The sequence below is a fragment of the Passer domesticus genome, chromosome 8, assembly GCF_036417665.1.
Source record: "Passer domesticus isolate bPasDom1 chromosome 8, bPasDom1.hap1, whole genome shotgun sequence".
Lineage (NCBI taxonomy): Eukaryota > Metazoa > Chordata > Aves > Passeriformes > Passeridae > Passer > Passer domesticus.
In genome coordinates, this window is record NC_087481.1 from 38112250 (window position 1) to 38136338 (window position 24089).

At 42.7% G+C, this 24089-nt stretch overlaps 1 protein-coding gene and 1 long non-coding RNA gene across 37 annotated transcripts in view; one reads left to right on the forward strand and one right to left on the reverse strand.

Moving 5' to 3' along the window:
• The first annotated feature begins 397 nt into the window (after positions 1-397).
• NDST2 (N-deacetylase and N-sulfotransferase 2) overlaps positions 398-24089 on the forward strand; it is a 129630-nt gene continuing 105938 nt past the window's right edge. For 17 of the 36 annotated variants that reach the window (XM_064430494.1, XM_064430500.1, XM_064430492.1 and 14 more), the window contains exon 1: positions 4612-4813. The gene's annotated coding sequence lies outside the window, so the exon portion shown is untranslated. Of the gene's footprint in view, positions 673-1473; positions 1627-4611; positions 4814-24089 lie in introns of those variants that run through there. The other 19 variants (XM_064430499.1, XM_064430507.1, XM_064430490.1 and 16 more) reach the window with 8 other exon arrangements.
• Positions 7394-9535, reverse strand: LOC135305862 (uncharacterized). The gene is made up of 4 exons (XR_010366852.1): positions 9448-9535; positions 8390-8475; positions 8274-8320; positions 7394-8183 (listed from the first exon to the last, which is right to left on the reverse strand). It is a non-coding gene; the product is annotated as an uncharacterized LOC135305862 (long non-coding RNA).

Sequence of the window (24089 nt, forward strand, 5' to 3'; positions counted from 1 at the left end):
GAGGTAGGCTTTGTTCCGCTCAGGTTTTGCTGCTCTGCCGTTTCTGTTATTTCCCACCTTGCAGATCGCAGCTGCTCTGAGGGCAGGTGGCGGAGCCGTGAGGCTGCCGCAGGTGCTGCCCTCGCTCAGCCTCTGCCGAGCCGTGTGGGACGGAGACGCGCCGGGGCTTCTCGGCGTCCGTGCCACCCACTGGCCTTGTGTCTGGCACAGGTACTGCTGCGATTGTGCGGGCACACACATCTCCTCTTGGCACTGGCTGCAGCAAAGGGGCTCTAGGCAGCTCGAGCCCCCCCAGCTGGCAGGCCTGGCTGGCCTCCATTCCCCTGAGCTCTTCCCAGGTGTGTGTGGGAAGTGCGGCAAAGGGGAGGGGGTGGCTCTGCCTTATCACTGGAAGCGAGTTCATTGTGCTTAATCCCCTTTAACTGCAGCAATTACCCAGTAAATAGGTGTCAGCTGTTGCTGCTTAGAGAGATGATTACTTTTGCTGCCTGATGAAACAGGAGGGAAAAAATCGTCCTAAGTGTTTGAAGGGAGAAGGTAAGAGTTTTATAGTCCATTTTACTGGGACTAAAGGCAATCTGTTCGTGCCCAAAAGAAATGGCTCCTGCTATTTCAGGAGCAAAGAGACGTTCTGCTCTCATTTCTGACATATGAGCCAGGAGCATTCATCAGGTAAGGTTTTCTCCTGAAGTAGTTTATCCTGTCTTGATGATCTTTGAAGATATGTTGCAGTATGAGCTGATAAGCATTAGGAAGGTACTCATAAAATTAGTGCTGATATCCCATGTTTTTAGTAACTCTTTTAACCAGGATAAGAGTAATTTAAACACTTGTTGAAAGCAAAATAGTCAGACTCACACTCACGCCAAGAATATTTATTGTACCATATATATGGGACCTGTTTTATGTCTTATGTTCTAGCTGACAGCAGGGATTAGGAATGGTACTTCCCTGCATTGTAATACCTCCAGTGTTGAACTATCAAACAGGGATATTCCCGGAACCTTACTTCCGAGTATGCTATAGCTGTTTAAAATGTTTTCATCCTATTAGATGAAGTTTTTCCATCTTCCTACCAAAGATGAGTGTCTGAGCATGGTTTTTTAAATTTCCTTCCAATTAAGGTACATGCACAATTGTATACATAGGTGGATTACTCTGTGGAAGACTTGTAATTGATGTTAGCCTTTATTTATGCCCAAGTGGATTTCCTTTTAAACTGGGATTGCTCTGCTCTCACTTGCTGGGCTAGTGGCACAAAGGCCTGGCAGGATGCTCCTATGCTTATAGTATCTATGAGATGTGGGGAGAAGTGTGAGCAGAACTGGACCCTGAATGTCAATATCCTTCCGATTTTATTATGAAAATTGTTACCTCTTACTTATCTGTAATTGATAACATAGAAAAACAAACAGAGCATTTGACTGATGATTGGATTTGTGATCTGATTTTGGGTTTGCTATGGCTTTGCAGGGTGACTGCAGATAAGCCAGGTGTGTGCTCTGTGCTTCAGCTTTCCCATTTGTCCATGCAGATGATAAGCCTGACCTCTGTAGAAACCACTGTAAGAGACTGATGAACAGTGCTGTAGAGAAGCTAAGGTGGTATTGCTGCTACACATCACAGGTGATTTTTTTTGCCTGAGAATTTGAAAGGTTTGGGACTGCAGATTAATGCACCTGGAATGCTTGTTTATTTGGGTTTGGTATACATTTATTTAAGAGTAGAGAAAGGTGATCCTTTGGGGGCACTTCAAGCGGCTTGAATGGAGGATTATGAATTTTTCCCTTGAGATCCTTAATGCCTGAGAGCTCCTCACTGCCAGACTGTCCTCTTTGCCTGCTGGTAAGGAATAGGAATTTACTGGCTGGTGTGTAGTACTCTAAAGAATTTTAAGCCAATTTCTTATGTACTTACCAAATATTAAAAAACAAAAATGCATACGTTCATGGTTTTTAAGGCAGACTGGCTACAAGGAAAGAATGGATGTAATTAAGTTAATAAAATCTCATTCTGAAAGTCTCTTGTGCTACAGGAGGGCCCTCTAAAGCACTGGTGGATGGGGGAGAGGGAAAGGTGGTTGTGCCTAATTTGTTGCAATTTATACAATCTTACCGTAATTATCCATGAATGGGTGGGCAGGATGACATTTATTCACAGAAAACCATTTTGTTAATGCATCATACGACTGCATGTTGGCAGACTTGGGTTTTGGCCAGTACTTGCAACGAAATACTGTCTCATCATGGTTTATTTCTCCTTCACGCTTCTGTGGGAAAGAGTAGTGCTCATACCAACAGAGGACAGCCTACAAAAATGGCACCAGGGCTCTGCTTCAGAGGCTTGTTTACATTGGAACCTGCTGTAGGTTACATCAGTAGTCAGAGCGGTGCTACTGCCGTATGGTTGTTCCTGTTCCAGAAAGCATTTGTTTGTTTGTTTCTTGCTACGTGTCTAGTTCAAAATAAACTGAAAAAAATTACTTCTACAAAAAAGGATATGTTCTATTAAAGTGACATTTGAAATTCATTGCTTTAGATTTAGCATATTTTTCTTGTATAAAAAAGGCCCAAACTTGGCATAGTCTTAAATGTTTTTAAGAATTATAAACAGATTTCAGTCTTGTTCATTCCAAAAAGTATTAATGCTGAAATTGTTTTATATGTGGTATACTTTATATAAAAGTTATAGTTTTAACACCTTCTAATCTGTTATAATATCAGTAAAAATCTTCCATACCTATTACAAAGACTATATTGAGCCTCAGCAGGAACAGCAAGACACTTAGTCTTCTAATTCGACTTTCCCTTTAGAAAGAAGCAGGCCTGAGCCATTAAATGGAACATCCAGGGAAAGATGGTTTATGTGACCTTAAGAAAGAGAAATTGCCTCAGTGAAGTGCAATGTTACCAGGGATAGCACATGCTGAGTGAGATAGGCACAGAGCAATATGATAACCTGGAAGATGGGAGTCACAAAGCCAAGCACTCAGAGTGCTTTGGAGTGTGAGGAAGAGAGCAGAGATGCAAGATGGGGTTGAAGGTGTCTTGCAAGTGAGCAGAGAAAGTTACATATGAGGTAGCTGGAAAGGCAGTGAGGACAGTGGGATGGAGAGTTGTTTTGTGGTGAAATGAGAAGGAAAGCAGGTGAATTCTGTGCTGGCAGTTTGAGGAGGGGTTTGGAGAGATGGGGCATATTTTGAGGTAGCTTCTTCCGTGGCACATTTAACTAGAGTTTTAACTTGATACTCTTGTGCCTGTATAGCAAACTATAGTGTACAACATACTCTCCTGTCACTGATTTCCCTCCCTCAGAATTTTTTTTTTAAACCAGACTATCAAATTGTACTTTGAAATGGTAAATCCCATTTCACAGAATGTAGTACTGGATGATAAATGCTACAAGCACATGACACAAAGTTCTGAGCTGCCACATAGTCCCTCTCTTGGCTCAGATTTGATCAGCTGTTTTGGAAAGTGTAAGGTCTGCGGCAGACTGGACATCACCTGTTGCTGCCACGCTAGCTTTGGGACGGCAGGAGGACGATATTAATCTGATGTGACACTGTGGCACGTGTTCGGATTAACTCAACAGAAATGCAATCACGTGTTAAAATATGTGCTGCTGGGTATTTTGGCAGCACAGACCTGTGTGATGGGACTGCAGGTGGTGGGAGCAGCTGCCTCATCCACCTCTGCTGAGGTGGGGGTGCTGTCAGCCAGAGGCAGAACAGGCTTTTGATGCATGCTAAGATATGATTGCTCATAGCTTTGTCTGCTTTTCTTCAGTTATTTGATTCACCTGCTAACATGGGCTTAGCAGGCTCGCAGAAGTCTGATCAGTGTTTCAGGTGCAAATTGATTAGCTGAAGATTAAAAATCCTCTATAAATGTGTCCATAAACCATGATTTTTGAGCTTTTCAAACTTTTTAATAGAGGAGCATGTTCCCGTACAGCAAATATACATATTGCATTGCCTTTTTGAGGGTTTTCTGAGGGTTATTCACAAGGTGCCAGCAATCCTCTGACAGCAGGATGGGAAGCAGTACTTTGCCAACATGAGGCCTTATTCCCTGAACACCTGCTTTCCCTTTGCTTTCTCTTTTTTTTCTGTCCCTTTTGACTGCTCCAGGTCCCAGTCATGTTAACTTGTCCCAAATGTTCGCTCTCTGCAGGGCGGTGGGTTCTTTCTCCACAGCAGATCCAAAAGCAGGACCGTGTAATAGCACTCCGGGACTACTGTCCACTCCTCCAGCCTCCCCTGAGAATAAATGTTTCTGTGATGTGGCTTCACAACCCATTCTGGCTTCCTGCTACAATTTCCTCCACCGCTTTAACGCAGCAAATTGCACCGTGCGTGTTTGTGTTTCTCGGGAGGCTGCTGCCGGCGATGTCACAGCAGTGGCAATCCCTACCTACGGCTTTCCTGGGCATCCCACGCCTTCCGCGCTGCCGGGAGCGCGGCGGCCGCAACCGTGCCGGGCAGCGCCGGGCCGCGGCGGCGCCGCCGGGGAAGCCCCGCCACGCGTCGGGCGCGGCCGGGCAGCGGGACCCCGGCCGAGCCCTCCCGGTGCGCGGCGGGCGGGCGGGGCCCCGCGCCCCTCCCTCGCTCCGTCCCGCCCTCCCCGCGGAAGATGGCGGCCGGGCGGCGCGGCGGCGGCGCCGGCTCCCCCAGCGGCCGGACGGACGCGCAGCGCCCCGGAGCCGGCGGGCCGCGACCGGCCTGAGCGCTGCTCGCGGCGCCGGGGGACGCCCGTCCGCTTTCCCTCCGGGACCCGTGCCCTGCCCGCTCGGCGGGGCCTCCGTGCGGCAGGTGAGGTGGAGGAGGAGGAGGGCAGCGCGGTGCTGGCGGCCCAGCCCGGTGCGGCTCGGAGGGCGGCGGGGCTGAGCGAGCGGCGCTGGCCGGGCCGGGGGAAGTTGTGCCGGCCGGGGGCGATGGTCGCGGGTGGGGGCGGTCTGCGAGGGGCGGCCGGAGCGTGGGAGGAGGCGGGGGACCGGGCCGGGGCGGTGCGGAGGGCGCTGCCCCCCGCCCCGGAGCCACCTGTGCGGCCGGGGGACCCCGCCGGAGCCCACTCCGGGGGACCCGTGCCCCAGCACGGTGCTCCGCTGCCGGCCGTGCCCGGGGCCGAAGGTTTCGCAGCCTTTCGCGGCTGCTTTTGTCCGGTGCTGGGCCCCCGACACGCGGCTGGGAGCGGCAGCCCCTGCCCCATCGCGGCTGCCGCCCCTCGCAGCCCCCTGTGCCCCGGCCGCGGGCGGAGCGGGGTCCTGGGCCGGAGCGGCGCTCCCGGCCTCGCTCCAGCTTTGTTTACCCCACGGCGTCGTGTTCGGGCGGCGGGGTTGCCGAGTACGGCGGGACCGGCGCCCAGGTGGCCGGCGTGTACCGGGACAGGGGATGCTCCGGTCCCCGTGGCGAGGCTGCGGCTGCACTGCCCGTGCTGCACACGCTGCTCTCTGGGGGCTGCGCTCGGAGCAGGCCAGCCGTGGGTACAGTTGTGGTATTGCAAAGACACAACATAATTACATAGAGAAAGCTAATGGAATGTGAGGAATCGTTCCTCTAGTATTTCTTATCATATTTTAGTTGTTAAAACATTTTTATAGAGGTGAAGTGATAAATAAAAGCACGAGACATCCCTGTTTGCTTATGCAAGAGTAAGTAAAGGGTGTTGCCTGAATTAGAAGTGAGCAAATGTCAGACCTCTGAATTCAGCCACAAGTTAAGCTACTCCACACTGGGATCGTTCATGACCAGTTTTGCCAAAGAAGTATTCAGAGTTGTTAATTGTTTGTGCATTTCTCATTAGGAAATGTAACTTTGTCCTTTGTGGCAAAGGTAAGCTAGAAACTTCTGATGGATTGTTCAGGTTATGTGCAGTCAATTATCTTTGGTAACTGGGCTGGGAAGTTTTGGATGATGGCGGTATGAAGGGACACATCATGTACAAAAACACCCAAAGAGCCAGAAAAAATTAGAAGCTTAGCATCAGCCCCAATAATTCATTGGCCTGGGTGCCTACACGTGCTGACATTGCCCATGTGAGCTGGCTCGGCACCTGGACAGTGATCCCAAAGAACTGCTGTAGATCCCTGTGGAACTGCTGCACAAAGACACCTGAGGCGCTCTGTCCACAGTGCATTTGTGCAGTATTTCTTCTTTTGGCTTCCCAGTGCAGCTGTTTTCATGGCACTGAGATCACTGTTCTGCTGACAGAATGGACATAGAAAGGCATTTTAGTTTGTTTTTCACCCTGTACAAAAGTGATTGTGGTGTGTTGAGATTGCCGGTTCCAAAACCAGCCAGACTCCAGTAGACCAGTTTTGAGCCAGTGGAAAGTCTGTATACTTAAGTCTGGCAACCAGCATAAAATGGTCTAAAAACTTTCTGCTGTCAGCAGTTGTGAACAAGTACATATCTCTTACAGTTATTATCTTGTTCAGTTGCTGCTTCTTAAATTTTTCTTCCTTATCCTGAATTCCTCTCTTTGCTTGTTCTTCCCTTTTAGATTTTGTTCTTCCCTAAGCACATGGTAGTGTTTTCCTTGTTGCTTCTTGAACAAGGTTTTGTAATGGGTCTTCTTCTGTTTCAGTATTTCTTCATTCTTTGTAAAACTGTGTTTTTGCATGTATATATGAACTATGAAGAACTGGAATTTTCAAAAAAAGTTACAGCTCAGAACGAGCTGTGAGCAAGGACACAGAGCAGGAGTAGTGGTATATCTGTCCATATTAAATTTTTTGCTCCAGTTGCAGAAATTACTTTTGCTTTTGGGTATGGATTCTCAGAATGGAGAGTGGGGGGCAATCTGGCAGCAAAATGAGATTGTGATACAGAAAAATTGAGAGTCCATGTTTTGAGGTATGATATATGTGATTGTCTATCAGGATGTGAGCGTGTGCCCGGACAAGCTGGGTCTTCCAGCAACATCTAGTAGTGCAGCAATGGTGGGATCTGCTGCATGGATTTTACATAAAGCGTATTTCACTGTTGTGCCTAACCTTCAGTCTGATCTGCATCAGAATTCATGTAGGGGCTTGGTAAAAATAGTTTGAGCCTACTTTTGCATTTACATTTGTAATTCCATGGTTGTTTGGTTTTTTTTAAATGGGGGAAGGGGAAATAACCAAATGCAGCTAAGATTTCGATGTGTCCTGAACCACAGCCTATCTGCCCATCACTGAGCCTTGTTTCAGAGGACTGAATGACTGTCTCAGATCTCTCTGAGGTATATCTGGAGTATGTCGTGATTCTCTGAGCAGAGCTGCACAGATAAGATAATCCATTTTAATTGGCAGAGTTGTTTACACATGATCTCTTGCTCATTTTCCTGTTTTAAAGGAATGCATATCCATCCCTGATTACAGCTCAGGTCAAAATCCCTCAGCACTCGTAGCAAATCTCCTTTAATTGGTCTCATTTAGCTCTCATAAGGTTGTGTTTTAATTCTCGCTCTTCCGAATCCTTTTCCCCAATCTGTAATGTAATTTATTACAGGATATTTTATAGACAAGGGAGCAGCCTCTGGCTGTCAGCAGCCTTTGCAGTGTATCAAATTTCCAGCTCAACAGGCAGCTGCAGTGGAGTTTGTGGGTGTAAGGCAGTGACGCTGCAGCAGCAGCACACAGACAGTCAGTGGTGGCGGCACTGGGCATGAGTGCAGGGTTTGTCCTGGATTCTGGAGATAATTGGGATGGATGCTCCTGTTTGCTCTCTCTGCTTCTCTAGTCTTATTCTTGCTTTGCTGATGCAGTGGTCTTTGAGTTCAATTTTTTCCTTTCTAGCTGTCTTTCCAATCTCTTTGTTTCAAGGCAAATACATCCAAGTTGCTGCTGTTTTCTGATGACAGGCTTTGAGCAGCACAGGAGTGGTGAAAGGCAAGTCCTGGGAGTGTATTTTTAGAAGGCCCAAAGCAACATTAGCTGTCTTTGGAAAATTCCCTGTGACTTTGCTGAACACGGTTGCTTTGGTTAATTGAACATAATGCGAGGAGGTGAAGCTGTGCATTTCATTATGCCTGTGCTGAGGCACTTCACCTCTGGCCTGTAGCAGCGCAGTCTGCAGGCACCGTGCGCTGTGCAGCTCCTGCCTGATCGCTGGGTCTTCTGACATCAGCTCTGAAAGTCTCAGTCTGGGTTTTTTCTTTTTTTGAGCTGTACCCTCTGCTTTTACACTGGCAATTTTCCCACTACAGTAAAATCAGAAAGAACCATGTGCCTCTGCCTCAGCTGCTGGAGATGGCAGAGTGTGTGGTGCATCACTGAAGGTACAGACAGACCTTTTGCTTTGCTGATGCTGCTCTGGAAGCTGCAATCTCCTGTAGAGCTGTGAAGCATAGTTATATCTTAAATCACCAATGAAAGATTTAGTGGAGTGGACAGATGAGAGCCCTACCTGTTCTTCCTGCGTAATGATTTTTGAAGGTCTTTGTCCTCTGACAGTTGCTGTTTGGGGACTGTTTTTCAATATAGACCCATATCCTGAAAGGAAATTATATAGATCACTAGATTCAATCCATATGTGCTCTGTTAAAAATGCAGTAGAACTCTCTAGACATGAGTGATGAATTAATCTTCTGCACCAGGAAGATACCCTCCATCACATTCTTGGCTGCTCTAATATTTTTTAGTAAGCTAACTGATTTAACAACGAATGTGAGGGTTAGGTAAGATTGTAAGTGCAGTTTGGACCTTCTCAAAATATTTGTGGCTTATGCTGGGCAGTGTAACAAGATCTGTTTTCACAGAAGTGGGATTTGCTGTTCGCTTGTTTTCTAAAGCTGCCCAAACTCTTCAAACAAGGAGAAGGGATGGGCACACACCCTCTCCATATAGACTCAGTCTGCTTTTAAATTTGTCAAGGAAAATAAATAGTGGAAAAAAAAAAAAGGACAGCTTCATGCAGCACTTGCTTATGTACTAGCAACACCAAGAAGGTGTTTGGAAATACCTGTCTCTTCCAAATGTGTTTGTAGCTGTGTTTAACCACAACTGTTCTTCTTGCTGGGGTTGCAGATGTGGAGTATCAACAGTACTTGCAGCTCTTCTCAGGCTGAAATGTTACCACCTTAACTTAGTCTGTGATAGTGCCCTCTTCTTTCCATTAAGTGAACTTTATATTTGTCATTAAGTACAAATTAAGAAGTTATGCATTAAAAGTAACAGCAATCAGATACCAGCGTTCATATTTTTTTCTCCAAAATCAAAGGAGGTAGAAGAAGGAGAGATACATTTTGTCCTTTGCTCTGTGTACAGGGCTTGTGCAGGTCCTAGTGCTGGTAGTCCCTGTGCTTTGAGTGTCTCACTCTGCACTTAATATCTACAGCATTTTGTCACGTTTTGAGTGTGGAATGGAAGTGAGGGAGTGTGGGATACAGTTGTACTGCACTAGTACTGATCTGTTTTCTCTCAATACTGTATTATTCTGAATTTTTTTCCCCTTTTTAGAAATACCTCCGTTAGTAGAAAAGATTGTCCAGGGCATTCTCTGTAAAGCAAGAGACAGCAGAGTCTGTGCCCTGCTCTCTTACCTCCCCATGCCAGTACAGTAGCTCACAAGAGAAGGATGCCTCCTCAGGGAGGGTTTCCATGGCTGGGGAGAGAATAGGTCATAAAGGTGCATGTGTTAGATGGCACACCAGCAACTCATAGCCCTCCCCAGAGACACGGATCACTGCTGATTTTATTTATTGATATATGTTTTTTCTCTGCATTCAGCTGTTGGATTGGGAGCTGGGTTGGCATAACTGATGGAAGAAGGAAGGAGGAAAGAGGGACAGCAAAATGACAATTTTATCCCTACTTAATCTCTTTTTGCAGTTCTGGTCTGCCATCTGGTCAGTCTCTTTGAAAGCATACAACCCTGTCCTTACTCTTGCCTTTGTTTCTCCAGTCTCGTACATCCTTCAGTTCTGTGTTAGGGGCTCTCCAAGAATATCACACTCCTCTGAGTGGTCTGTGCTGGGAGGCTCCTGTGTCAGGACCATTAGATTAGCTGATGGAGCAACTTGTTTTCCTTTGATCGTATTTAGTTCTACGGTTCCAGATGATTCCATTAGCCTAATATTTTATTGGTCTTTAAGCTTGTCTCTAATTAATGCTAATTTGCTTGGCAGTACTTCTGAAGTAAAATCAGAGCTTGCACGTGGGTTTTTAGAGCTCTTCATCAGATCTCAACTCTTACATTTTCAATCACTTTGCTATTAATTCCTGAAAGGAAACAGTGGAATGATAGACCTTAGCTGTTCTACATTGTGAGTAGTTGAGCTCAATTTAGAAAAGCAGAGAAACTTGAGATTTACTTCAGAAAGGTTAGAAGAACCACAGAACATTTACAAATGTCTATTTTTGTTTTAAGAACCTCTTACTGAATGACTTTGCATTAGCTCTTCATCCCTTACTGGTGCTTTGAATGGAAATGGAAAATTTTGTATCACAAAGGGCTTTTAAAGCAGTCAGATCTGGCTTCTCTTGGATGATGCAAGTTGGACTTATCTGATTCCATGTGAAAATATAGTATGTAAATACAGCTCAAGTGTCCACATCTGAGCTGGGCACTGTAAGTTCCCTTGGTGTTAAGGGTATGTTAGGGCACTGTTAATTTCTAAAACTACCCTAAAGTAGATGTCCACATTTATTGAGGTGAATCACTTGCTGGAAGTTCTTTTTTGCTTTTCCACTGAATATATTAAAAACTGAGAAAGTCACTCCAGATGTAGAGAATGTCAGCAGGATAAGTATCTGAGCAGAAGCTGAGTTGAACACCTTCCAGAGTGACAACTAACTTGTTTGTAATCCTGGACTGCTTTTCAGTGTAGCATTTTTAATATCATCAGTATTAATTACATAAATTTGTCTCTTCTGATCTTAACTACCTTTCTCATATTTAGAACATTTTTTAGTACATTTTTCTTTTTAAGCTCATGCTGATATGGGGATTCTGTACCACTCACACTTTATTTCTGAAAGTTTTTTTAAGTGCTGACTGTTACGGCTTGTTCTACAGCTGCTGATTGTCTTTGCCCTTGCCTCTGTGGTTAAGTTATTCAACAGCAAAGGATTCCATTGTAAGTGGTAACCAGGACCTTACTGTGCTCCTGGACACCCATCCTGTCCCAGAGAAGTCAGACCAAATCATGGGTGGGTCTTTGATTCAAAATCTAGCTGCAGAGATTGTAGTTGACTTAAGTGAGGAGAATGACAAAGTGTCAGGTACTGCCCAGTGATTTCTTTTCTTTAAAGAGACCGGTTTCTCTCCTGCATAGTCTGGGTTTTGCACTGCTGGAAGCTTAACCTTGACCAAATGGTGAGGTCAGGTTTGGAGTGGCCCAACACAATGGCACATAGCATGACTGAGATGAATTAATTTCACAGCAAGTTGAATATCTCTTAATATTTAACAGCTCAAGATGAACAAGGAGCACAGCAAGACTGGAAACTCTTGTGCAATTTAATAAAAGGCAAAAATTTCAATGGAGAAAAGTTTGGTGTTTTGCCTGACCCCTTAAAATGTCATCCTCTTGAATCTGTCATCACCCATGGTTTTTTTGTGTTTATTTTCTGGACATCACCTGTGTGTAGGTCAGTTTCAAGTATAGAGATGTCTTTGAAGTGGCATCCTTTGTCTCGGCAATGGAGCTACAGAACTGAAGTCATCATCACCTGACTGTTGGAAAACTGCTTGTCCTCCATTTATTGAGGGGTGCAGAGGTATTAAAAAGAGCAGACAGAAACTAGTGTAGGTATTGCATTGATCAACACACAGTGTCTGTGTGTGAGGGCTGCTGCAGCTCCCTGTTTCATCAGCTGTGTGAATCCACTTTCAGGAGAAGGATGTTTAACATATTGCAGTGTTAAACCTGCCTTTTCAGTGGGATCCTGGCCCAGTCCAGCAGTTGTGAGGAGACAGGTTCATTTCAGCACTGAAGCCTGGCATAAATTGCTAGTCTCCATGTCTGATCTATTGTCCAGAACAGCTCTGAAACATTCAGCTTTCTCCTGCCCCCCATTTTGGTTACAAATAATGTATTTAATTTGTTGCAATTTCTTTGGTTTTATTTTTAATTAAATGCTCTGGCTTCACTCAGTGATACTGAAGCTCAAAATGCATGTGCTTTACTTATGGCTGAGTCATAATCATCTTCCTCATAAGCAGAGATCTGTCACTGTCTCCTGATTTAGTTTGGTCTGGAGACTTCTATCCGTATCCTTCCTTTATGTTCCTTTTTCTGATCTGGTCCTTTTTCTGATTCTATTGTATCAAAGCATGATGTGAATGAGCCTACTTTCCTGAGTCAAGGCTATCATGAAAACGTGCTGTTATCATGTGCTCACATCTATATTTTAGTATCCTGTGCATGGAACAGGGTGTGTTTCCATGGCCCACGTCCACATAAACATGTAAACACAAAGTTTTCTGCAGGAAAACTTGCTTTGCCTCAAACAAAATATTGATGTTTGCCTTTCCCAGCATTACTTATAAATACAAATTCCTCACTAACCACACGCAATGCTGCAGTGCCTGTGGTAGCAGGCAGAGCCTGAAAGTTCTTTTTGGTCTTGAGTTGTGTATGTGGGCAGGTTAAGAGCAAACTGGTGTTCAGGGATTGTCATAATTGCAGTTGGTGTTGAGCATAAGGTTTCTCTGGGGTTGTTAACTCTTGCATGTAGTAGAGCTATGGTATAATTATTTTTGTGTTAGTCCTAGCATTTTCCTATTGCTAAATGAAAACAGGGTGAAGATGCCCTTTGAACATACTCCTCTTGGTTGCATTTAGACTGATACTGCTGCTGAGGAGAGCAATCCAGTCCTGCAGTGGTGCTTCTCTGTGTTGGTTCAAGAACTCTGCAAGGAGGATCAGGAAACTCATGTGGAAATTAAAATAACAGAACAAAACAAACCTCCTTTTTTGCTATGTTATCATTCTCCAGAAGGGAAAATGTTACTGTAAGAAACCCAGTCAGGCTCAAATGCTCTTGCAGTGGCACACTGTGGAGTACCTTGAGGATAAGATGAATTGATGGCATGCCAGGGCAGCTGTCTTTGGGGGAGAGGAGTGACCACCCAAAGACATGCCAGATGGTCACCTCAGTACAGCTTCACATGGTGTAAGCTGAAGAGGAGTCTTGTGCTACTTTTCTCTGCATCAGTCATGCAAAGTTTTTAAATCTGGGTTAGCCTTAACTAACAGTGGTCATGAGAAACTCTGAAACAAGCGGCAGGATAAAAGCCAAGCTGCACGCTGAGGAGACTGAGAGCCAGTAACTGCAGTCCTTTATTGCTGCCTGTTCTTTTCCACTTCTAATTGGACCCTGGATTAATTTTTATTTCGCTGATTTCTTGTAAGGGGCATGATTGAAAAAGTAATAGCAATAGTAGTTTCTGATGAAAATGGATCCTGAGGAAAAGCAAAGTAGTCATTTTGATCAAGGCGCAGACCAGCCCTGAGTTCACAGGTTCTGCACTTTTTTTTTTTCTTTTTGCATCTACTCCAAGGCTTCCCAGCTTCTCTGATGAGCTGTGCTATATTATCTTTATGGTCCTGTGCAATTTACCAGAACAACATGACATGTTATGTCAGAAAACTAGTTATGTTTCTATGGAATTAATCTTGGGCTTGGTTTTTTCCATATTTTGTTGGAAAAAAACCCAAACCCAAAAACAAACAAAAAAAACCCCAAACAAACAATAGCAATGTTTCTGTGTTTTCCTCAACAATTTTTTCTAGCACCCTTGCAGAGACAGTTTGTCCCATGATACTATTCTGGACAGATCTTTGAGGACTGAAATTGCTGGGAGTGCTCAGGCCCCTTCCCCTTCCTGCAATTATATCTTCCTGAAATGCATCCTGTGCAAGGGTGAAGATCAGCTCCAGGCAGTGCTGGGAGACAGGGCAGTGGAAACTGATACAGTGTCTGCACTGGAAGCCAGGCTTTTCTTGAAGGGTATGTCTGTAAACTCTTTGGTCTTAAAGTATACTGAGCACTTCTAAAAATGAAGAAAGAATAAAAATACAGCCAAACACGTCTTCATACAGCTCTAGGGTGTAAACCACAAATGCAAGATTCTGGTTTTTCCTGTCACTAGGCTTTATCTGCAGAGAGCATTTGGTGGGGATACAGATGTTATTTGTTCTTCATGGGTTAGTGATTTAGAAACCTCACGTTTGGTCTTCTGGGATGGGGTGCGTAACACTAAGCTTGAAAATGAGCTTTGAGGGTGCTGCTCCTTTTGTTCTGTCTTTGCAACTCTTTCACACTGGTGTTACACAGTCTCTGCCAGCTGCTCTCTGTTGAGATACTGTTAACTTTTCCTGGGGCTCTATGGAGCTCCATCCTCATTTGCAGTCATGACCTTTTACCAGGAGTGTCTTCCAGTGCAGCCATGGAACTGCTGACAGCGCTGGGGAAGTGGTTGCAGTGCTTGAGCACAAATGCCAGGACTTTCATGATAGCCAGAGTAACATGAGGGAGCTCCCAGCCAAATGAGATACTGAAACCTTGCATGCACAGACATTAGGTTATAACACTCAAGTCTTAAAATTTAAATTTCATAAAATTAATTATCCTTAGGTAATACTTTTTAGAAAATCTTACCTAGCTTGATTCCATCTGTCTTGAAGGAAAAGAAAGGAGATGAAGGAAGAAATGTGGGTTGGGGGGATTTTTCATGTAAAGTTATGGGAACAAGCTGGCTACTGCAGTGGAATCCTGTGAATGTGAGGAGACTTCTTATCCCTTTTTTTCTGCTTGTAAGGCTGGCTTCACTGAGACTGCAGAAATCAGTGTGGAATACAAGAAAAAAGGAGAAATGAGTTTTGACTAATACTGACCTGAATCTAACTTTGAGTTGGTAATACTGGTGCAGAACATTGTGTCCTATCATTGTCACCCAAGATCATCTTAAATAATGATGAGAAAGTGTCACACAAAAATTCTTAGAAATATTGGTTAATTATTATTGGGTTTGGAAATGACAAATTCTAGGAAGCAGTCCTTGAGAGCAGTGAGTGCAATACTTTTCCCCCTGTTACAGTTGCTCAGATATATTGTGTCTCTCCTGGGGAGCAAGTTAAACAATGCATTTTTTTGGCTTGGCAAGCCTCTTGCACGAGGTCAGCATTGCCCTTACACTGCTAGCCCAGCACAGTCATGCTTTAAATGTGCTAGCTGCAGAGGTTGTACATGACTACTGACTTTTTTGAGTGGTACAATATTAAATATTCATCTTGAGGCCTTTTATTCATTGGCAGTGCCAAGTGCTGTAAAAATTCTGTGCCTGTCTAATGTAGCTCATACTGGACATAACTAATCACTGCTATGGTTTAAAACCTTTGGTGTATAGTGCATCTGGGAGCAGGTAGCTATAAGACTGGGCAGAGGAATCCTCTTTCTTTTCCTTCTTCTGTAAAAGCTCTTTCTTTATATAAAGGTCCGGTTGCTGCTATTTCTTGTATAATGTGCAAAGCACAGCAGTATGTGGGCAGCAAACTAGTGCAAAGTGTTCTCCTGTCTAGTGTTTCATTGTTCTTTCTGCCTGAGGCTTTGCAACCTTGGTCTTTTTTAGTTAAAATCTTTAAACAATGGATTATCTGTTTTCTCAGGCTTTAGAGGATTTGATGTAGCAGTCACCCTTAGGCATTTGGCTCAAGATTACAGCAATAAATACATTCATCAGAGCCCCCTGGCCCTTCCAAGAGCCAGGCAGTCATAAGATTATCTCTACCATATTCATCTACTTCTAACTCCAGTGAAGTGTGTCACCCTGTTAAGAATTCCTGTTCTTCGTGAGCATTTGCACTCAGATGGTTTGTAAGAAAAGGAGGGGCTGTGTGTGTGAGGTTGAGAGCACCTGCAGAAGGCAGACTTCATTCTTGCTGTGATGTTGGCTTTTACAGCATTACCAATTTGTACTTTCCAGGAGATCAGAAACCTTTTTGGAAAGCCAGCTTTGCTTCTTTTCCCCCAAGGTCCAGCGATACGAAAATTTCACGTGGCTTTTAAAATTTTGACATTGGAATGTAATTTTAATCAATATTGACATTTCTGATCTTTGTGTGCCAGCTGCTGTTTTACTGAATGGTTCTGGGACTGGAGGGCCCTGTGCCAGAGATTACAAACCAGTTGCCACCCAGCTGTGATACCTGACGTGGCAGTTTTGTAAGAGTGCTTCCTGACTGCACTGTTTATAGAGCCGACTGTGATGGTTTTCTTCTGTTTCCATGAGATCTAAGGTAGTTTACAGATATTGGCCATTCTGCTGTGTTGTTTTGGAGAAAGATATCAGCTGTCAGAAGGAGATCCAAAAGTCAGTTTCAGTAAAAAACTACATTTTCTAAAGGAGTTTATTTCTGGGTAGAAGAACTGTTTATTGTGTGACTTTCATGGGGAGTGCTTTGCACCGTGGGGCTTGTAAAGAGAAGCTTTATCTCAGGAAAGTTCAGTTGCCAAAAGAGAAACATTAGGCAGGGAATTGACAGATGGCCAGAGAGAACAGGCAAGTTGGCATGAGGAATGTGAGAAGGTTACATGGACAAGACAGTTTTTGGTGGAGAAAGGAAGACAAAGTCGCTAAGATGCAGATAGGAGAGCAGATACAAAACTTTGTACCATCTGCCTGGTAGGTCTCTGAATCTGAAGACCTGGCTGTCAGAGAATACCTAAAACCTTTTGGCAATTAACCTTCAGTTCTGTAGTTCTTCCACCCTGAGAACAACCACCTATAGTTGCTATAACTTCCAGTTAGCTCAAGATGCCCCTGTGGCTTATCAGATGATTGCTCAGCCTGTGTGATACCAGTGGGATACTTTTGTAGTGGAGTTTGTCATTCAGGATTTTGCTTTAATGTGGGAGTTGTAGACAGGAGGAGGGACACACGTAGAGGCATGTGTATGGATGTACACTGCCACATTCAGAAGGTGCTGAGGACAAACATAAGATAGAACTTATTTTATTTAAGAGGGACATACCACGGTTGCTCAAACAAAATTAATTCTGATATGTTCTAACTTGCATGAATCATAAAAATACAGTGGAAAAATTTAATTTTTCAAAACATGTTCATTTAATTCTACCATCTATATGTTCTTTATTGTAATTACTGTAAGGAAGAAAGCATGCTACAGATTGAGGATTGTTTTCTATCTTCTGGTATTAATTGACCTTTTGGAATCCAGCAGTGTGAGTGATCTCATCACTAGGCCTATCAGAGACATCCTTTAATATTTTGAAAACTGTTGAATCATCTGGAATTGTTCTTCTAAAAAATGGAAAGATTATTTGACCCAAGTAAAACCCCGATGGCTAACATCAGGGAGATAATACTAGATCTCTTTAGCAGTACTTAGATATCCAGCCATGTTTTTGAATTGTCAATACAAGAAAAGCTGAAATCAAGTAAAAGTACCTTTGAAGATGGATAGCAAGATATTTAATCTATTTCAGGGGCACCATTAATTGCAAGGGATGAGTTAATGGCTATGTGAGACTTTTTAACAGGGGACAGGGTCACATGGTTCCTGTCCTGGTTTTCAGATGATGGAGAGGAAGCCAGCCAGCACACTGGTGAGGTTTGGCTTTTGCTGCTCTAAGTAGTTCTGGCCAGATCAGGACAGAAGATCCAGTTCATGACACTAAAAAGTATAAGAAAATGCTTTACTTAGCTGTTCTAACAGTTTGTGGTGGATGAAGAGATCAAATTACTGTATTGGAATCTCAAGTGGGTTATTAATCGTACTTCTTTTTTTCTGTCATGTAGTTGAGTAATCTCAATGTTTATGTGTTGTTTGGCTGCTTTTTGTATGTGCTACCTCAGATTTTTATTAAACAACATCATGAGGACACCAGCTGCTTCAAACTTGACATTTTGCAGGTAGGAATCATATATAAAGGCAAGTTCAAAAGAGCAGCACTCCAGTGAATGGCAAATTCATACAGCTGTTCCAACCATCAAGGGAGGCATGAATCTTTCTGGTATGCCACAGCTGTGCTGACATGCTCAGAAAGATTTGTATTTGTCATCACTGCTTGTGCTAATGGTATTGCTGGTCCTGTTCCTAGGCCTGGATGTTGAGCTGTGAGGAAGGTGCTCTGAGCTCTGCCCTTCAAGCCTTAGCAAAGGGTAATCCTGCTGTTGAGAAACACAGGCAGAGAATGTGCAGTGCATGCACTGATTGCAGCGTCATTATGAATTACTGTGATTGCAGAGTCATTTCTATTTGTGAAATTGTTTCTTTGTAAAAAAGGTCTTGTAAAAGGGATATTGACGATTTTTTGTTTGAAGTAGTGGCTTAGTTGGAGATACCTTGCTGTCGTCAGAAAGGAAAACTGTCAATTTCACTGGGAAATAACAAATTCAGTTCTGGCCAAAGGGAATATATTTCACTCAGTACACAAATTAATATGTGGAATGTATTGCTACAGTACATCATTGAGGCTAAAAATATGTAGGGTCAAAAGTAATCTGATATTTATATGTCAGTTATATAGAAAAATCCTGCAAATGAAAACACTTTTTAAGGTCTTCTGGACAGCTTCCTTGAGCTCCAGATAGCTATAAGTATAAAGAATAATAAGAAGGACTAGTTTTTCTTATTCCTATTTTGCAAATTTGTCTTTAAGGCTTTCTTCTGCTAGTCTTTGAAATACCTGGAGCTGGATAGTACAGGTTGTAGGAACTGATGTGAATGAGTTTTAGGCCAAATTCAGTATGAGTTTCTTATGTCCTGTATTTTTCAAGTGTTTTGAATAGCTGTGATTCTTGTCAGGTGACAAAGCAATTACAAATATCCCATTTAAAACAAGGTGTTAAATTCAGATTATTACACTGGTGATAAAATATTTGGTAGAAATGTATTCTGTATTGCAGATTAACACTAAAAATAAATGCAGAGTTTTGACAGGATTGAGAAAAAATGTAGTTCGAGGGGAGGCGGTTTTCCCCCTTTTTTTTTTGTAATGTGCTCAAGAACTTTAGACCTAGTTGTTATTTGAATGGATCAGGCAATGGCACATCTTCAACTATTCTCCCACCATGTTCAATTTAAACCAAGCCCAGTGTTAGCTCATTTTAGACAGAAGTCTGTGCTGTTGTGTTTGTCTAAACCTTTGTCCTTGTTGAGAAACCGAGCTCAACCCTTGCACCACAGGAGTGTGAGTTCTAAGTGATCTTCTGTGCTGGTCACAAACACAAAAATATTTCCAAAGCAGTTGCTGCCTCTCCTAAGTGATTAGGCTTCTGTTTGGGTTTGGTTTTGTTTTTTTCTTTCTTTTTTTTTTTTTTTTTTGACAAAAAGGTAATATTCATATCCTTACTGGTTTATTCGACACAGTTTAAAAAAAAAATCATTTGCTTCGTGTATTTGGAAACTGCAGTTTATGAACAGAAGGTCACATCTGTAGCTGAAGGTCAAATTACTGGTACTGTGTATGGGAGCTGTTTGTTATCCATTCAATCATCAAGTGCCAGTAAATTAATGACACCAGTGTGCCACCATTACAGCATGTTATCTTTTGGCTGTATAAAAACAGGACGATGTTGTTTCTATTGTCGGCAATAGAAGATCTGAAAATAAGCTGTTTAAACAATACAGGCATTATAGTTTTGGGCATTTTTTTGCTTTAGTGTGTCTGGCTTATTCTTTTTCACCTTTATGCTGGAGTTTCTTGGCTTGAGCTCGGTGCCCTTTTTTGTTGTGATGTCAGATACTGGCCTCTCTGGCATGACTGACCTGATGTGCTATCACAGTTTATAAATAGCCCTAGAAAATTAGGGTGTACTCCCAGAACGGGCTGAGCTCTGTGTGTTGGAATTGCAGTGGTGGACCAGGAGTGGCTTGGTAAGGTGTGCTGCTGCCAGGAACTGAGGTGTGTTGGGAGGGGTTCATGGTCTCAGCCTTGGAATAGTAGATATGGGAATAGGAAAGCCTAAAATGGGATGCGTGCATTTAACTGATGTTTTCTAGTTTTTAGTTTTCCTTACTTAAAAATTCATTCAGTGTATGTTGATTAGTTTAGATTCTTTTCTACCTTCTTGACTTGTATTATTACAAAGTCCCAGTGGTTTGATGTGTTAAAAGAGTTTTGTGTACAGACTGCTGGAAGAACACAGTGCAAACAGGGAAAAGAGAAGCCTTTTCGTAGAAGGGTCCAAACAGAATACCTTTAGATGCCAAAGGCACCTTTGTGTAGCAACTGTTACTTAGGAATGATGTTTTTTATTATAATCTACTGGAGAGAAACTAATGCTATTGAGAAGTTACTATTTTGTATATATATGTGATAGTTTGTCTCTCCTCTTTTAGCATATTTTGCACAGTGCTTTATTGCCATCTATGTCTTCTTGTCCCACTATTTTCCTTCATATCCTGTTTTGCCTTCACAATGCTGAAGTCAAATTATACACTGCTAAAACTAGATATTCTGTATTTCTTAATCCTGGAGAATAAATTTGTGGTTGGAATTGTTTTCATCCAAGCTTGAAATTCTTTCTGCTTCCCTGCAATTTCTTGGATACTACAGTTGAGAGGATATTGGCCATGTATTAGTGCATATGTGGAAGTGAAAGTCAAAAGCCAGTATTTTCTTTCCTTCTGTTTTTTAAGACAGAAACTAAATATAGTGAATGTTAAACAGATGGCTATGCTGTCGCATAATAAATATTTAAAGAAAATTAAATTATGTCCTGCCTGCTCACTGACGACAGTTCTAGCCCCCATAGTAACAGCAGTAATAATAATAGGAGGATTTACAGTGTATTTATTTTTTAATTCTCAAAGTGAGCTACCTAGCAAGGTCATTTGAGGAGATGTTTTTTAATGTGGGAGAGATAAGTGATGTACTTGAGGTCATCCAGCATGTCAGAGTGTCTCTTGAAAGAGCATGCATGCAGTGTCCCCTTGACTTCCAGACAGTATGTTTCCATTTTAGATCATGCTGATTTACAAATACTTACTCGAGTACTTCCTAATGAACTTCGGGCTTTGATGTGTTTTTTCTTTAATTCCAACCTAATTGTTCTTAAATGTTGAGTTGCCAAGAGGAGATAATAAAACCAGGCTTGCATTCCTGTCCAGTGTACTCGAGCAAAAACCTCTGCACTGTAGGTCCTCCTGAGAGTTTTGTTGTGAAGAGACAGTGGTGGATGCCAGAGAGATGACGAAGACTTAGCTGAAATGAGGGGTTTTATTTATACAGCTGAGTTTCATCTTGTGGTATTAATAGCATCCAGGCATTGCTTTTGGAGAGAGGGGAGGCATACTGTATTTAGCAGAGGTCGGTGTGCTACTCTTTCTGCCATGAGCCAGAACGTCCCATTGCCTTTAACTGTTTGCATGCATTGCCTGTCTTACTGGGAGGAGTCTTCTGTAAATCATTCTGATGTCACAAGTTTGCAAGCTCTGTCAGAGACACAGGATGAGGACAAGAACACTAATATTTCACTTAAAGATGAGAAGGCTGGACAGCAGATCAGGTTCATGGCAGCAACAAAGTTCACCTGGCCATGGTCCTCCTCCTTTTCCTCAGGATTCTGCAGATTCTGGAGAGCAGGTGGAGGAGCTCATGAATTGTCTCAATTACCTATTTCTTGCTAACTTTGACTGATACTTTTCCATCCTCTGCAAGTAATTGTATCACATAATAGAAGTGGAACTGGTGCTTATTGAATGATAATTCACATGATGGGAGTAGTTTGCTGCTTATTGCAGCAGAGTGTATAATCTGGGGGGTGAGTAGGATGGTTTTTGGATTTGGGGGCAGGTTTTTTTCTAGTTGGTGGGGAAATGAGGCCTGGAACTCTTCATTGCCTCTCTAAAAATTTGTCATCTACCCCAGCTTAAAGATATATTAATAGTATCATGATCTCTTACATGCATGGTTGGTCCTGTTGCCTGGATACAAACATAAAGTGATTAGAAAGATATCATTAATATGAAGTGAACAAAGTAGGTCATAGAAGTACCCAGTTATGTTTTTCCTATGTACCCACCGTGCTGATATATCAGTGATGAACCTTAGTTGCTGAATCTAATTAAAGATTAATAATGAAATTTGCTAACCAAATGTTCCCTTAATGATGACTCTAAGTCATTGCTTGATGGCAAAAATTCAAAGCAGAATCTGGTCATGCACTAAAATATTTGTCTGGGTGTATTTTATTTCTGTTTCATAATTAGGAATCTTAATGGGATCAATCTATGGGGCAAGAAATGTGTGGGGCAGGGAAATCTGTGGGGTCAAGCCGGGGCACTGGGATAGCCAGAGCCGGGACACTGGAATAGCCAGAGCTGGGATACTGGGATAGCCACATGACTCTATTGCTTGCTTGTTGCAGATTGTGCTTTGCTCTAATGCTGCATTAGGCTTTTCACTAAGCTGCAAGTGTAACCTGAGTGATATTTTCTCAGTTCTTTCTCTGTGATTTCTTCCCTGTTCTTTGAAATATACCCTTATCAGTTTTTCTCACATCATTTGTACCCTTCTGTGGTCTGTTACCTTTGTGTGTCTGATAAAATGCTGTTGTGTCTCCTGAACTTGTTCCAGTATGCAATTATATTTTTAGTTTCTGCATACTGCATTACTCTTCTTGGTAAATATATGCACTGTGTCACATAAAGGAGTATTAAAAATGCTACAAAAGCCCCTTGTTTTTTAACATCTCTCTAGAGTCTTGTGATGGATTTGTTAAAGCTCTGGGGAGATGTTCCTTTCTAACCTAGCTTCTGGTTTAGCTCTTTGCTTTTCCATCATTTCCTGCAGCATTTCTGATTTTCTTAATAAAAACACATACTCACTTCTGTACACTCTTAGCCATTTTTGCATGGTTTTTTTCAAGTGTAGATGAAAATGTCTGTGGCTGGCTTGCCTTTTTTTTTCAGTGATTCCTTTATTTCTTAAAGTCTGCACTCTAACTTAAGGTGAGATTTTTCTCTTTCCAGCTGTTTTGGTGTAGCACTCCATCATACTGTAGTTTTAAGAGTGAAGAAACTAAAGCAATTTTTTAGTTCTCCTGATTTAACAACCAGTGCTGGAGGTGTACTGCAGTGCCAGAATTCCTGCTTTCATCAGTTGTGAAATGAGCTGTTTACTTAAACCCTGCTTGTGTAGGCCTTTGGTATGAACTGGCATGAACTTAGGAGAAGGAGAAAGAGTGAGAATAGTGATATTGGCTTCCTAAATGCAGGATGGTAAATAAAGAAAATATTTCCTGCTTTCTTTTGGAGAACTGTTGCATATTGTTCGACCTCCACTATTACTGTGAATGAGAGTTGGGCGCAGGCGTCACACGTGTGTGTTGTTGGGTGATAAGGGAGAGGAGAGGAGGATTGTTTTGTGGTTAATGAGCTTGTAACTGTGATTAGAAAATTGCATCTAGGCCTCTTGCTCTGCTCTTCATGTGAACTTTGGTAATTCACTTTATTGCCGTCTCAGTTCTGTTTGTGTAAAATTTGGATAATACTTCTGTTCTGTCTGTGTGCTGTATCCATTTCTTTTGAAAGGGATGTGGTACAGCATCTGTCCTTTGTTAGGCATACAGAAATCTGATTACATATACAGATACTGTTAGAATCCTAGTGGTGTTGGTTGGAAGAGACCTTATCTAGTTACTAGCACTCCTGCCATGACCAGGGACAGTTTTCCACTACCCAGGTTGCTCAAAGCCAATCCAGCCTGGCTTGAACACTTCCAGGGTGGGGCATCTGCAGCTTCTCTGGATGATGTATTGCTGTGTCCCACCACCCTCATAGTAAAAAATTTCTTCCTAAGTAAAACCTGCCTTCTTTCAGTTCAAAGCCATTCCTCCAAGTCCTATAACTACATGCCCTTGTAAAAAGGGCAGCTGTGTGTTTGGGTTGATACATAATATGCAAGGAGCCTAACCTTGGCTGAAGCCTTTTGGTATGTGCTGTAGTGTAAATAGAAGTGAGAATATAGTTGAAACAAATTATACAAAGTTTTCTCAACAATTTGGTCACAAAACAGTTTCCTGTTTTTTACAGTAGGTTATATTTTTAAGTCTTGTCATAATTACTGTGTGATGGCTTTCAGATGTCATATATCCATGCACAAATACATTAAAGAAAGATTGCTGTCTGTCA